Raw genomic sequence first — 13,548 nt, 5'->3', positions numbered from 1 at the left:
ATACGGATATCATGTTTACATTCTTACATTTTATTTAAAAATACAAAAGAAGCTTACAATTCTGAAATCCTTTTTTGTTAAATTATAAATACATCATTGTTTTCCTGCAAACTGGATTTGACTTGCTTTTTCGTCCAATACGTCCTCTAACAGTGCCTGTGTCAGTGTATAGCTGCAGATAATTCGGGACAACAGAAGGGCTAGGGGACATGGTATAATGTTAGGAAACTCAGGGCATGAATTGAAGGACTTTACATTATCATAAAAATGATATGTGATGTATGTAATCCCCTGTATGAAGCCTCCAGACTACTATCCCCATGGGTTTATTGACTATGAAAGGAAATCAGATTAACATGAACATGGAAAAACAGACTTTGCATGGCACTTAAAATGTATTAATCTGGTACAGGTATGGGACCCGTTATCCACAATGCTCGGGACCTGAGGTTTGATGGATAATGGCTCTTTCTGTACTTTGGATCTTCATACCTTAAGTCTGCTAGAAAAATATGTAACCCAATAGGCTGGTTTTGCTTCCAATAAGGATTAATTACATCTTAGCTGGGATCAAGTACAAGCTACTGTTTTATTATCACAGATAAAAAGGAAATCATTTTAAAAATTTGGATTATTTGGATACAATGGAGTCTATAGGAGCTGGCCTTTCCATAATTTGTTCTGGATAATGGATACCATACCTACGGCCTTAGGTTGCTCATCTCTACCCCATACTTCCACCCCACAAGCCTTTCCAAAGTCATAGACCTACATTGCCAGCTGAGCCATTGAATTACATTTTTGGAAAATACCTCTTTTTTCTACAAGTTGCCTTTCATTTCCATGGGAAGGAGAATTTCCTTAAAACATGGTTCTGCCTCTTCTGTAAATATGTCTAGCTATAGTTTTTTTTATTGAAACAATGGGGAAAATGCATTTCCAACACAAGCCCATATTCTACTCAGATATATTGGCAGTTATAGGCTGCTTTTATTGTGGCTGTATTAATCAAAAATGTAATTTACTATATTTTGAGATTTCTATAGGTGGCTCAATAAAGAACAATTTAAAGGAGAACTAAAGCCAAACTAAAGAAGTAGATAGAAATGTTGTACATTATGTTTTGTGCTTCTGTACCAGCCCAAGGCAACCAAAGCCTTTAGCAGTAAAGATATGTGTCTCCAAAGATGCCCCAGTAGCTCCCCATCTGCTGAATCACTGCACATGCTCTGTGCTGCTGTCAATTTCTGAGCTTAGGGACCCACTTACAATTTATAGTACAGAGTATATATAACATAAACATCATCATACAATTAATTTCGATTCTCATTAAATGGCAGCTCATATAACCGTGCATGTAGCTTTAGATTTGCAATGGCCCCTAAGCTTAGATTCTGTACAACTGCCCAGAGCACACTGAGCGTGTGTGGTGCCGCTGACACTCCTAACAAAATCCAAGAAGCTCCTGAGCACAACATTGCTGCCCTGGATTATTATTGTTACAGAGATGCTGAACGTTTAGGCTGGTGCAGTAAGACCATTATGTAAAATGCGGCATTTAAGGATTTGCTCTCTTTTAAGTAAAACAATATGGGGGTGTCATTATGTTACTTGTAACACAGTAACATGTAACAGTAACACAGCACTCCGCTCATTGCAATTGAAACGATATGACAATCTCATATACACATAGCCAGTTTTTAAAAGATTCTAGGACACTTCAGGATTTTATAAATAAAAATAAATAATAATTTAAAAAATCTTTATTTTAGTCCTGTTGATGTTACGGGAGAAAGTGGCACATAGTTGCTTCAAAAAAGTAAATATATATATAAATATGGAACGAAGTTTCCTGAAGTTTTTGTAAGATTGACGCCAATATGTTATGGAACCTCTCGATGACCAAAGTCAGGGTCAGACTGGACCCCGGCTCTAGTGGGCCCTGCTGGCCCAGACACACTCCCTGCCTGAGTCTTATCCTGCCCCAGTAGCCGAAAGAAAAAAGGTATGTGGGCAGGCTGGAGGGTGGCCACTGAGATAGCAGCCCTGGTGGGCCCCAGACTCCACGTCCAACCCTGACCAAAGTTGTCAAAATTATACCCTGTGTGTTTCTTTGAAACACAAATTGACCTGCGTTACATTGCTGGGGAACACATCAACGCTAAGGGGCCTATTTACTAACATTTGGATTTCCTTTGTTTTTTATGAATTTTTCTCCCTAAAATTTGGATTTCCTTTTTTTATTCGTGAATTTTTCTCCCTAAAATGTGTGGTTTTTATTGCTCTACAACGCAAACATTTTTGATTTAAGTGTAAAATCCACAAAAAACTCGAAAACAAAACTACAAGTTAAAGCAGTCGAGGTGATATAGAAGTCAATGGGAGCTGTGCTGATCCTACTGGACCTTTTTTTAGCCATTCAGACTTTTAGAGGTTTTGGGATTTTATTTTCGCTTGATTTGTCCTAAAGGATTGAATTTCTAGAGGTTTTAGAGATATTCATATATTTTTCAGATCATGGCATTTGTGATTTTAGACTAGTTTAATTGTGGTTTCAAAGAGCTCTAATGCTACTAACATGTGACCTTTAATAAATGGACCTCTATCTTTCCTTTGCTCCCAGGTGTCCCTTGTAGCAGTTTGAGCTGGTGCCCACGCAGAATTACTGATTATTATTCATTAGAGAATAGTCCAGTATTTTTCTGCTTTTTGCCGTTCCCTAGGTGATTCAATCTGGAAGAAGAATTCAGAGTGTTTGATTAAATTCATTATCTGACCCTAATGGTTTTATTATTTTTCAATTAATGTTTATTGTCAATAGCTACTTCTAAGAGAAAATAAATTCAGGAGAAGGCAAGCCAAAAATGCATAGACTTGTTTCATTATTTTCCTTTGAAAAAAAGTTCTTACTCACATACAAATCATAGTTATTAATAAAAGGTTTGATACTCTTTTCTAGTGCCCTAGACTTTTCCACGAGCAAACTATTCCCATTGTTTTCTATTTGGCCAGACCTTTAATGGAACTTTCAATAATGTCTAGTGTTCAGCAATTCACCAGCATGAATCATGTTATAATAGAGACTGAGAACATTCCACTTGGTTCCGGAGCACACAAGTATGCTTTTAGTTAATGCATTTACCACAGTGTGCACAATATATATATATATATATATATATATATATATATATATATATATATATATATATATATATATATATATATATATATATATATATACAGTATATATATATAAAAGGGGGGGGGGAACAACTACTTCTCGGTAAAGGGTAAAGTACAAGGGGATTGTCTTTTCAAGCATTGTACATATTGTCTGAAATAGATAAACCCATGGTAGACTCAAAGACAGAATGGAGTGGGATGGAGAGGGTGTTGAGTCAAGGACAGGCTGGACTGGGATGGAGAGGGTGTTGAGTCAAGGACAGACTGGACTGGGATGGAGCAGGTGTTGAGTCAAGGACAGGCTGGACTGGGATGGAGCAGGTGTAGAGTCAAGGACAAGCTGGACTGGGATGGAGCAAGTGTAGAGTTAAGGACAGGCTGGACTGGGATGAAGAGGGTGTAGAGTCAAGGACAGGCTGGACTTTGATGGTGAGGGTGTCGAGTCAAGGACAGGCTGGACTGGGATGTAGCAGGTGTAGAGTCAGGGAGAGGCTGGACTGGGATGGTGTAGAGTTAAAGACAGGCTGGAATGGGATGGAGGGGATGTAGAATCGAGGACAGGCTGGACTGGGATGGAAAGGGTGTAGAGTCAAGGACAGGCTGGACTGGGATGGATCAGTGTAGAGTTAAGGGATGGTACAGGTGTAGAGTCAAGAAAAGGCTGGACTGGGATGGATCAGTGTAGAGTTAAGGGATGGTACAGGTGTAGAGTCAAGGAAAGGCTGGACTGGGATGAAGAGGGTGTAGAGTCAAGGACAGGCTGGACTGGGATGGAGCGGGTGTAGCGTCAATGACAGGCTGGACTGGAATGGAGCGGGTGTAGCGTCAATGACAGGCTGGACTGGGATGGAGCATATGTAGAGTCAAAGACAGGCTGGACTGGAGAGGTGGAGAATCAAGGACAGGCTGGATTGGAATGGGGAGATGGAGAGTCAAGGACAATGCAGGTGTGGGCCAATGACACACAGGCAAGAGCAGGATGAAGAAGAGACAGGACAGTGTGAGCACAGACAAGACTGGAACAGACCAGTGCAGGCAAGGAGGCCGACTCTGGATAAGGACTGTGAAGCAGAACCAGACAGGGCTGGAAATAAGGAGGAGAGACAGACTGAACTGGAAACAAAGCAAACAGGCACCACTGTGAGTAAGACTTGCCTTTTTTTGTGTTAGGGTCAACACTGATTGACTAACCCTATCTAACAGAAAGGCTGCTGGGGTGATTTAATGAAACCAGGGAAACATGCAGAAGGGAGAGGAACACGTGCTGGCGACTCTACCGACCCAGTGGTTAAGGCGAGCAGTCCCCAAACAGATGGTCCCTGCTTTGAACCCTAGCAGAACCTTCGAAAGTTAAAGTCATTGGTGTCAGTTGGCCTTTAATCCATGAATTATGCACCAATGCCCTGAGCCCTGAGGTCCATCTTGGAATACATTGTGTCTAATGTGGGGCCGGTGGTCCATCACAGGCATGATTACATCTCCTTGTGAAGCTCAGGAGCACCCAGGCTATCTTTACAAATATACATTTTATAAATATGTACCTAAATTTAAGATATTTACATAAGGTTGCAAACATTAAAACTGCATTGGATTTGTTTCCTTTGCCTCCACTATTCCAATCATTCTGCTAAATCCTGCATTGGTGTGAGAAATGGGTTTCATGATCGAAAAATATCTCACCTCCAGAAAGCATGGTGGGACTGCTGTAATTTAAGAGAATAAACTTTTAAACATTTTTGAATAAAGGAAAAACAAAGAGCAGCCTCTCATAAATTGAAAAAATACCAGGTGCTACATTATACAGATATGGGATCTGTTATAGGGAATGCTGTGGACCGGGGGTTTGCAGTATAAGGGCAGATTTCCCAGCTGTAGAAGCATGAAGGCTTCAGAATATCTGTGACTCTTACATTATCCAGCTTCTAGTACTTCCAGAAGGAATTTGCATTCTCTGTGATCGTGTCCCAAACTTGTAGCCATAAACGAAATGAAGAAACGTTTGTTCCCTCGGCCCTTATCATTGATTGAGAAAGTAACCATATGGGGCTGTTAGTGGGACAACTGTTTTTGGTTGGGGTCATAAACACATTTGTCTGGATAACTCCATGTTCACCACTAGAAAAAACTAATATTTGGGTGATTAAAGGGTGTAAGCATAAAGACTGATAAGTCTTGGCGTGTTAAATGTTTTAGGAAAGGATCTCCCAGTAGTATAATAGTCATCAAGGGCACATTCACGTAAGTGTTAGGCTATGTAAGGAATGAGCCGGTACAAAGGCTTCCTTTGAGTTGATGTTGTTGTGCGGTCATCAAAGTTTCTGTGTTCTCTTATAGTCTCCAATGAGGCCGATAGTTACAAGGAACATTCTGTCTCCACCTCTCGGGTCTGTCCTGTTGGCCAGTGTCTCTTGTTTTTATTCTTGGCTCTCCTTGAAGTTACAAAAAAGGAAGGCAGGGGGCAAAGTGCAAAAAACAGGTGCAATGCAACTTTTATTTTTACTTGACTGGGAAGTGATTTACAGGTAGGTAGTCCACAGCTCAAATCTCTGCTTTAGAAAGTGTTTATTATATGTAACTTCCATCATTGTTGTATAGCATGGCACGCATCAGGGTTCTTAAAGGGGAACTATAGCGAAAATAAAAATTTAATATAAGCTTCAGCATACTGAAATAAGATGTTTTCTAAATACAATCAATTAAAATTCTGTACAGTTTCTGAAATTGTCCCTCTCTTAGCATCTGTTTCTCTTCATTCTTGCAGCAGTTGGGTGTCAGATATTCATTGACAGTTAGATCCAATTTTTCTTATAGGGGAGGCTTCCTTTCCTAGTAGATGAATTAGAGCTCTCTCAGATAACTGATTCCAGTACAAACAAAATCTAACAAAATAACTGCCTTTGGCACAAATCCTGCATGTAGAGAGACATGATGTCTGGTGATTTTAATAGAATGAGCTCTAATACATCTTCTAGGCAAAAGGAGCTCCCCTATAAGATATATTGGATCATTCATCTGACACCCAACCCCTGAATGAAGAGAAACAGATGCTGAGAGAGGAATAGTGAAGATAAACTTGATTAATTCAGAAATGGTATATTGGATCATTCATCTGACACCCAACCCCTGAATGAAGAGAAACAGATGCTGAGAGAGGAATAGTGAAGATAAACTTGATTAATTCAGAAATGGTATAGAATTTTTTAATTGATTGTATTTAGAAAGTTTCTTATTTCAGAATGATAAAACGTTTATATATTAATAATTTCATTAGTATAGTTCCCAGTTAAAGGAGAAATATAGCATAACTTAAAGGGGTGGTTTACTGTTAAGTTAAGTTATAGTATGTTATAAAAAGGCTAATTCTAAGCTAATTTTCAAGTGGTCTTCATTTTTTCTTTTTTTATAGTTTATGAATTATTTAGCTTCCTCTTCTGACTCTTTCCAGCTTCCTAATGGGGGTCACTGACTACTTTTTATTACTCGTTTTTATATTCAGGTCTCTCCTATTCATATTCCAGTGTCTAATTCAAATCAATGCATGGTTGCTAGGGTAATTCAGACCCTAACAATCAGACTGCTGAAACTGCAAACTGGAGAGCTGCTGAATAAAAAGCTAAATAACTCAAAAACCACAAATAATAAAAAATTAAAATTAAAAAACTAAATGCAAATTGTCTCAGAATATCACTCTCTACATCATACTTAAAGTTAATTTCAAGGTGAATAACCCCTTTAAAACAATGCCAGTCTTGTAGGCAATAATAAATAATATATGGTACTGATTTTACGTTGGGCTACAAACTTATATTATCTTTAAAAATGGCCCCTCTATTAGAGCACCGTATAGATCTGCTATCCCTGTCCATGTTTAAAATAAGGGGTGGGTGCGTCTTAAAGGTCCCTGCCATAAGTACAGTTAGGGTTGCCACCTGTTCGGTTTTGACCTGAACAGTTCGGTTTTTGTAAGGCCTGTTTGGGTCTCGACTTTCTGTTCGGTTTTCAGCCTTATGAAACCCAAACAATAATCTGGCCAATATATGAAAAACATTTAAATACTAAGATACTCGCCTCAACATGGCTTAGTTAAGTGCAGTTAATTTCTTATTATAACAGATGCAAAAAAAAAAAAGCAAATCAATCAAAAATAAGATTTTTTTTCTAAATTACAGTATCATTGCTGTGTTTCAGAGCTTTCTGGATAAATCATTTCTGTATAATAGATCTCAACCTGTAATTAAAGTATTGGGATTAATCATCAAGCAGAATATAGAACTGGGTATGCCAGGTGCATCTAAGCGATGCAATAGCCTAGCCCCGGTGTTATAACTCCACCGACATCATTGTGCCCACCTCTGATGTCATCATGCCTGTTCCTACATCACTGTCTCACCCCCAATGCTATCTGCCCCGTCCTCCTTGTTCAGGTTTAGCCATCAGCAAAGGTGGCAACCCTAAGTACAGTAGGAGGGGGATAGATAATCACAGCCCTGCATTCACATAAACAAAGACATACTTCAGTTCCCTATCAGATCAGGCTAGCTGCTGATTGGTTCCTATCCCACAGGCAGTGCGCTAAGTGCAGTTTTTATTATAAAATCGACTTTTAAAAAAATCACAAATTTTTCAGAATTTATTAAACCCTGAGGATGGAAAAAGTCAGATTGAGAAAATTTGTCATCTCAGAACTGTCGAGGCTGCATATAAGTCAATGGGAGAAGTCCCAATGATTTTTTGATGTGTGCCGGGTTTCGTTGCAATACCCTGAAGATTTTGGGTGGAAAATCTGAAAAAAAATAGTGAAATCCGTTTTATTCCCGCAAACCACATTTTTGGTAATCAGCATTTTGGCAGAACATGTTGAGACTTGGACTTTGATAAATAACCCCCAATATGTCTCATTTAGGGTCCATGCCTTGAGAATATTGTCAATATTGACATCCAACCTTTTCTCCCATGGCCGTCCCCTACAGCTTAAACGGAAGCAAGGGCCTGATGCTTGTTGGATCTGATTGGGTCATGCTTGGCATCATGGTCTCCTATCCTAAGAGTGATTGGTTTTTAAACAGGGGAAGAGTTTACATACAGTATGTGTCATATTGGTTGACATGGACATGGACTGATTCACAATTGCAAATGCTACGGGTTTTGTGTACCTTCAAGAAACCCTGGGTGATGTGGTATATTTTTCAGGAGAGCGGAGAAGAAATGGCATACATGATAATAACTTGTCACGGTCTCTCCATAATGAATGAGTGGAACTGTATGTAGGTGTGTGACGTTATGTTTTAGTTTCTTGTTGTAATAGCATAAATGTATACAAAAAGGAAATCTTTTTAGTGCAAAACCGGAGAGATCGCCCTTTTCCCCTGCTTATGTTTATGTCTGGACCTCTCCTTTCCATAGTAAGAATTTAAAGGACCCCCACAAGCCATTACTGACGTTGAAGGAAAGTTTTCAGGAGAGAGGTCATTGCTGACTCCATTTGAAATGCGCATTCTTTGGCTAATCCCCGTTTTTCATCAATCTTGCCTTCCTCTATATTCCTTCAAAAAATTTTTTTTAAAAAATGTAATTATAACGAAAACACATCTCCAGGATTTCTCCCAAAGTGTTCGAATTTGGCAGTCTTAATGTTTGCCATCTGTAGTATCTAACTGAACGCAACTCACCGTCTATAGAAGGTTCTCCTTTAGTTTTCCTTCCATGAGATTCTATGAAGCTGTTATGTGCACTTATGGTCTGGTTGAAGCTTTCCCTTATGACACATACATAGCCCTCCTATTGTTTGTGTTTTGAGCCTGTACAGTGAGTACAGTGAGTGAAATCTTGTACAAAGCACTAGTAGTAGAGTAGTAGAGAGGCAATATAAATGACTTATGCGTGCCTATATGTAGTAGTAGGGTATAGGATAAATGGCAAGACCCTACAAAATGTTGTGGAGACTTACATAGGAAATACAACTGGAGTAGATGTAGATGTGGAGTAGATGTGATTTGTGAAACTGCTAAGAGATAGGTTGAGGCAATGGTATTAGGAACATGGTGGTGATTGGACCACCCAATTATAGGACCATAGGCTTCTTATTACACCCTGTCCAAAATATTACCATACAGGTATGGAATCCGTTATCCAGAAACCCATTATCCAGAAAGGTAGGAGTTACGAAAAGGCCATCTCCCATAAAATCCATTTTATCCCATAATTTAAAATGATTTCCTTTTATTCTGTAATAATTCATTTATTCGTTTAATATTTACATGATTTTCTAGTAGACTTGAATTATGAAGATCCAAATTACGGCAAGAATCATTATCGAGAAAACCCCAGGTCCCGAGCACCCTGGATAACAGGTCCTATACCTGTATAACCACTCAGAACAAAGAAAAAAACATTTTTACACAGTCCTGGTATTCGTTTATTTGTTTTCTGGTTGTGCTGCTCTGTAAAAGGCGCTGTATGATAATAACCAGCAAATAATAATACAGTATAACAAATTAATATTGATTACGAGCCAAAAAAAGAGAGTAATTATGTGAAATCTGTGTATTGTGCAGCATGTAAAGGTGGAGGCAAAACCACGTTCATAAAATATCAATGCCATTTTTCAACGTCAGGGATCTGAAATGGAATAAGGTATTAAATGTATGTCTTCTGCTCAGATAAACAACCCCATGTAGTAAAATCATTTGGCAGAAGATAGAACCTTTTTTGTTTTTAAATATTTATATCTGATACCGAGTGCATTTGTTCATGTGTGTCCATAATTCAAGAGAAGGCCCAGAACAGATACTATCATCTACGTATGTGACTCTGGCAGGTGCTTATAGTTCTATGAGTTACTGGTGCCTTTTCTTAGATCTTGCCCTGATCAGCAGAAGGTATTAGGGCTTATTTACTTAAGCAAGTGCTGTAATGACGTTACTATCTGAGTCTTTTGGAGCAAGATGGCTGCTTTTGTCACAACCTACTGTGGGAAACGGTACCGGACCAAGTCGACCTGGCGCCCTAGGCAACCTGGCCGAACAAGCGCGCATGTGAAGAAGCATGAACATGCCAAGGAAGCTGATACCTTTAATGATTAGCATCAATAACTGCAAAATTTGCACCATTTAAGTAGGAATGCAACAAATCCACTATTTTGGATTCGGCTGAACCCTCGAATCCTTCGCAAAAGATTTGGCCGAATACCGAACCAAATCCGAATCAATGCAAGTTAGGGGTGGGAAGGAGAAAACATTTTTTACTTCCTTGTATTGTGACAAAAAGTATTAGGAAAACAGGAACTGTGAATGAGCCAATGAACCAGTACTTGCTGCAAAAAGTGTTTATTCCAACGACATGTTTGGAATAAACACTTTTTGCAGCAAGTACTGCTTCATTGGCTCATTCACAGTTCCTGTTTTCCTAATGCATATTGCGATTACACCTGTGGCAGGGGTGTGTACTGCAGAATTGAGCCTAAAATTAACCCACACTTAGCCACCTCTACTTTTGGATTGTGACAAAAAGTCACATGATTTCCCTCCCCTAATTTTCATATGCAAATTAGGATTCGAATTTGTTTCGCCGGGCAGAAGGATTAGAATCCTGCTGAAAAAGGCCAAATCTCGAACCCAATCCTGGATTCGGTGCATCCCTACATTTAAGCACCGCACTTGTGGCTGCATTCTTTTTTAAAAATGATATTGACGTTGTCTTGTGTTTTTATTGGACACACCTTCCCCTAAGAGAATTATATCATTACAAACCATTTAAATGATGGCAACCCCACCACTGTTGGCATAATATAGACAGTATAACAGTGCCGGGCCAAGGTATTTTGGCACACTAGACAAGGGCTTCAATCAGTAACCCCCGCCCGGTCCTGCATTACTATTTCCCACCTTACCATTCATATTGCCCCCTGTACCTGTGCCAACGGCAGTCAATCCCTCAGATTGCCCCCAAGACCCTAATCTGTACCTGTGCCAGCAGCAGCCAAAAAACCCACAATATCGCCCCCAAATATGAACTTGTGACAGCAGCAGACAAAAATCGATCATATTGCCCCTAATCATCTGTTTACCTGTGCCAGCAGCAGTCAAGATATTGGCCACAAATATGTTCCTATGCCAGCAGCTGCCAAGAGGGAGTTGGGGAGTGCTTCTACCTGCAGTATGAATCACAGGCAAAAGGGGGTTAGAACAGGCGCTTTATAAAATTGAAAAAGTATTAAAGACCAAGCAAACCAGGGTTTAAAAAACAAAGAAAAAAGATTCCCCTTAAAGTGTGAACCCCCCCACGTGATTGTGCCCTAGGAGGGTGCCTACTGTGCCTACCCTTAGTTCCAGCCCTGCAGTATAATATATTACTCCACTTTTTATCATTACAGTTTGATATATTGTTACTAAAAAATCTATACGTGTGTCATCGGATACAGAACCTACTGATGATAAAATATAGGGTTGGTGCCTTTTACGATGAACACTAGGGCTAGGAACTATTGATACGGTAATAAGTAATACAGTGGACAAAAAAGTTTAAGCACATAGACAGGCTTTGCCTTCCCAAAAAAAGATCAGTTGTTATATATTGATACATAGAAAGCCAGAATGCCCAAACAAATGTTTCACCCCCTCGCCGGAAACCCCGTGGAAAGGAGAGTTGAGTTTAAAGGAGAACCAAACCCTTTATATTAAAATCCCCTATCCTAAATAGACCCCCTCCCTGCTCCCCCCGAGCCTAGGTGTTACCCTCGGTAAATTCCCCTAACTCTTTACCTAAACCTTTGTTGCAGATTCAGCGAATCAGAGTCAAGGGGCGCCATCTTCTTCTCTTCGGTAATCTTCGGGGCATATTCTGGCGCTTCGACAACTTCCGTGACTTTCTGCTCACGTGCAGCATACTGCTCCAATACATCGCTTACTTCACGAAAATTACCGAAGGGATGAAGATGGCGCCCGTGAACTCCGATGCGCTGAATCTGCAACGAGGGGTAAGTAATGAATTAGGGGCATTTACCAAGGGTAAATCATCATTTAAAATCTAAATACTAAATATAAACTAAATTGAAAAGTTGCTTTTAATTGGCCATTCCATAATATACTAAAAATTATCACCACTTTAAAGGGCATGTAAAGTCTAAAATAGAATAAGGCAAGAAATGCTGTATTTTGTATACTAAATATAAACATGAACTTACTGCACCACAAGTCTAATCAAACAAATAATTTATGCTTTCAAAGTTGGCTACAGGGGGTCACCATCTTGTAACTTTGTTATACATCTTTGCAAGACTAAGACTGTGCACATGCTCAGTGTGGTCTGGGCTGCTTAGGGATTGTCATAAACAAAGCTGCTTGAGTTCTGCATGGCTGGGAAGTAAGGCGGGGGCTCCCCCTGCTGTTCATAAGTATGATTGTTTCCCTGCTCAGCAGTTAGGGACCATCTGACAATTCCTATCCACAGCAGTAAATGAAGGGAGAATTTCACTGCATACAGTCAGGTTTCTTATAAAAACGGTGCACATTTTTTAATTAAAGTATATTGGAGATAGGTTTCTTTTTCATTAAAGAAAGTAAAAATGGGATTTTATTTTTTTGCCTTTACATGCCCTTTAACCACAATGTAATACCATCTTCCCATTCAGCAGAATTTCGTAATTCTGCAAAGTTTTCTGTTCATCGCTATTGGTCAGTCTTTCTACTAAATATAAATTCTGCATTAGGAATCCTTTTTGTTTCTACATCCTAAATCTCACCCTATATGATTTTCAAGCTGGGCTTTTAGGACTATCCAGAAGAGCAGATATCCATTATTCCCCCAGCTCTCCTTCAAATTGGACCCCAAGGGTTCAGCCCTATGGATGGGAATCACCCCTGTTCCATGCCGAGGAGACTTGGAAATTGGGTGCTAAAAACACGTAATTCAGACTTCTGAAAAAATAAATACTTCTGCTTGGTTGGTGGTACTTTTCAAAGAACCTCAACAACATTTTCTGGCGGATGGATGGTATATTTCACAATTAAACATCCTGTGATTGGTTCTTGATAAATATAAAAGGGTTGAGATACAGAGAATGTTTAGTTGGTTACGGGCCCCATTATAAATCAGTAATACAAACCAAGGAGCTACAATAACACGCGTTTCTGACGTAAGACTGCACGAAACGCTCGGCTTGGACCCCGTCCAGTTTCCCACTTTTAAAGTGTGACGTGTTTTGAAGGAGTTTATTTGACAGCTTTAGGAGTAAGGCTTTGTTTTACTGAAGCAATATATGACTTCCAAAGCAAACGTTGAAATTGCGTGGGGCATAGTAGATGTAAATATTTCTAATGCAGGATGTATCTACAGCCATATTGTACATGGGTATTGTAAACTCTCTGA

The sequence above is a fragment of the Xenopus laevis genome, chromosome 6L (assembly GCF_017654675.1).
Source record: "Xenopus laevis strain J_2021 chromosome 6L, Xenopus_laevis_v10.1, whole genome shotgun sequence".
NCBI classification, from domain to species: Eukaryota; Metazoa; Chordata; class Amphibia; order Anura; family Pipidae; genus Xenopus; species Xenopus laevis.
Note: the sequence above shows the minus strand (reverse complement) of the source record.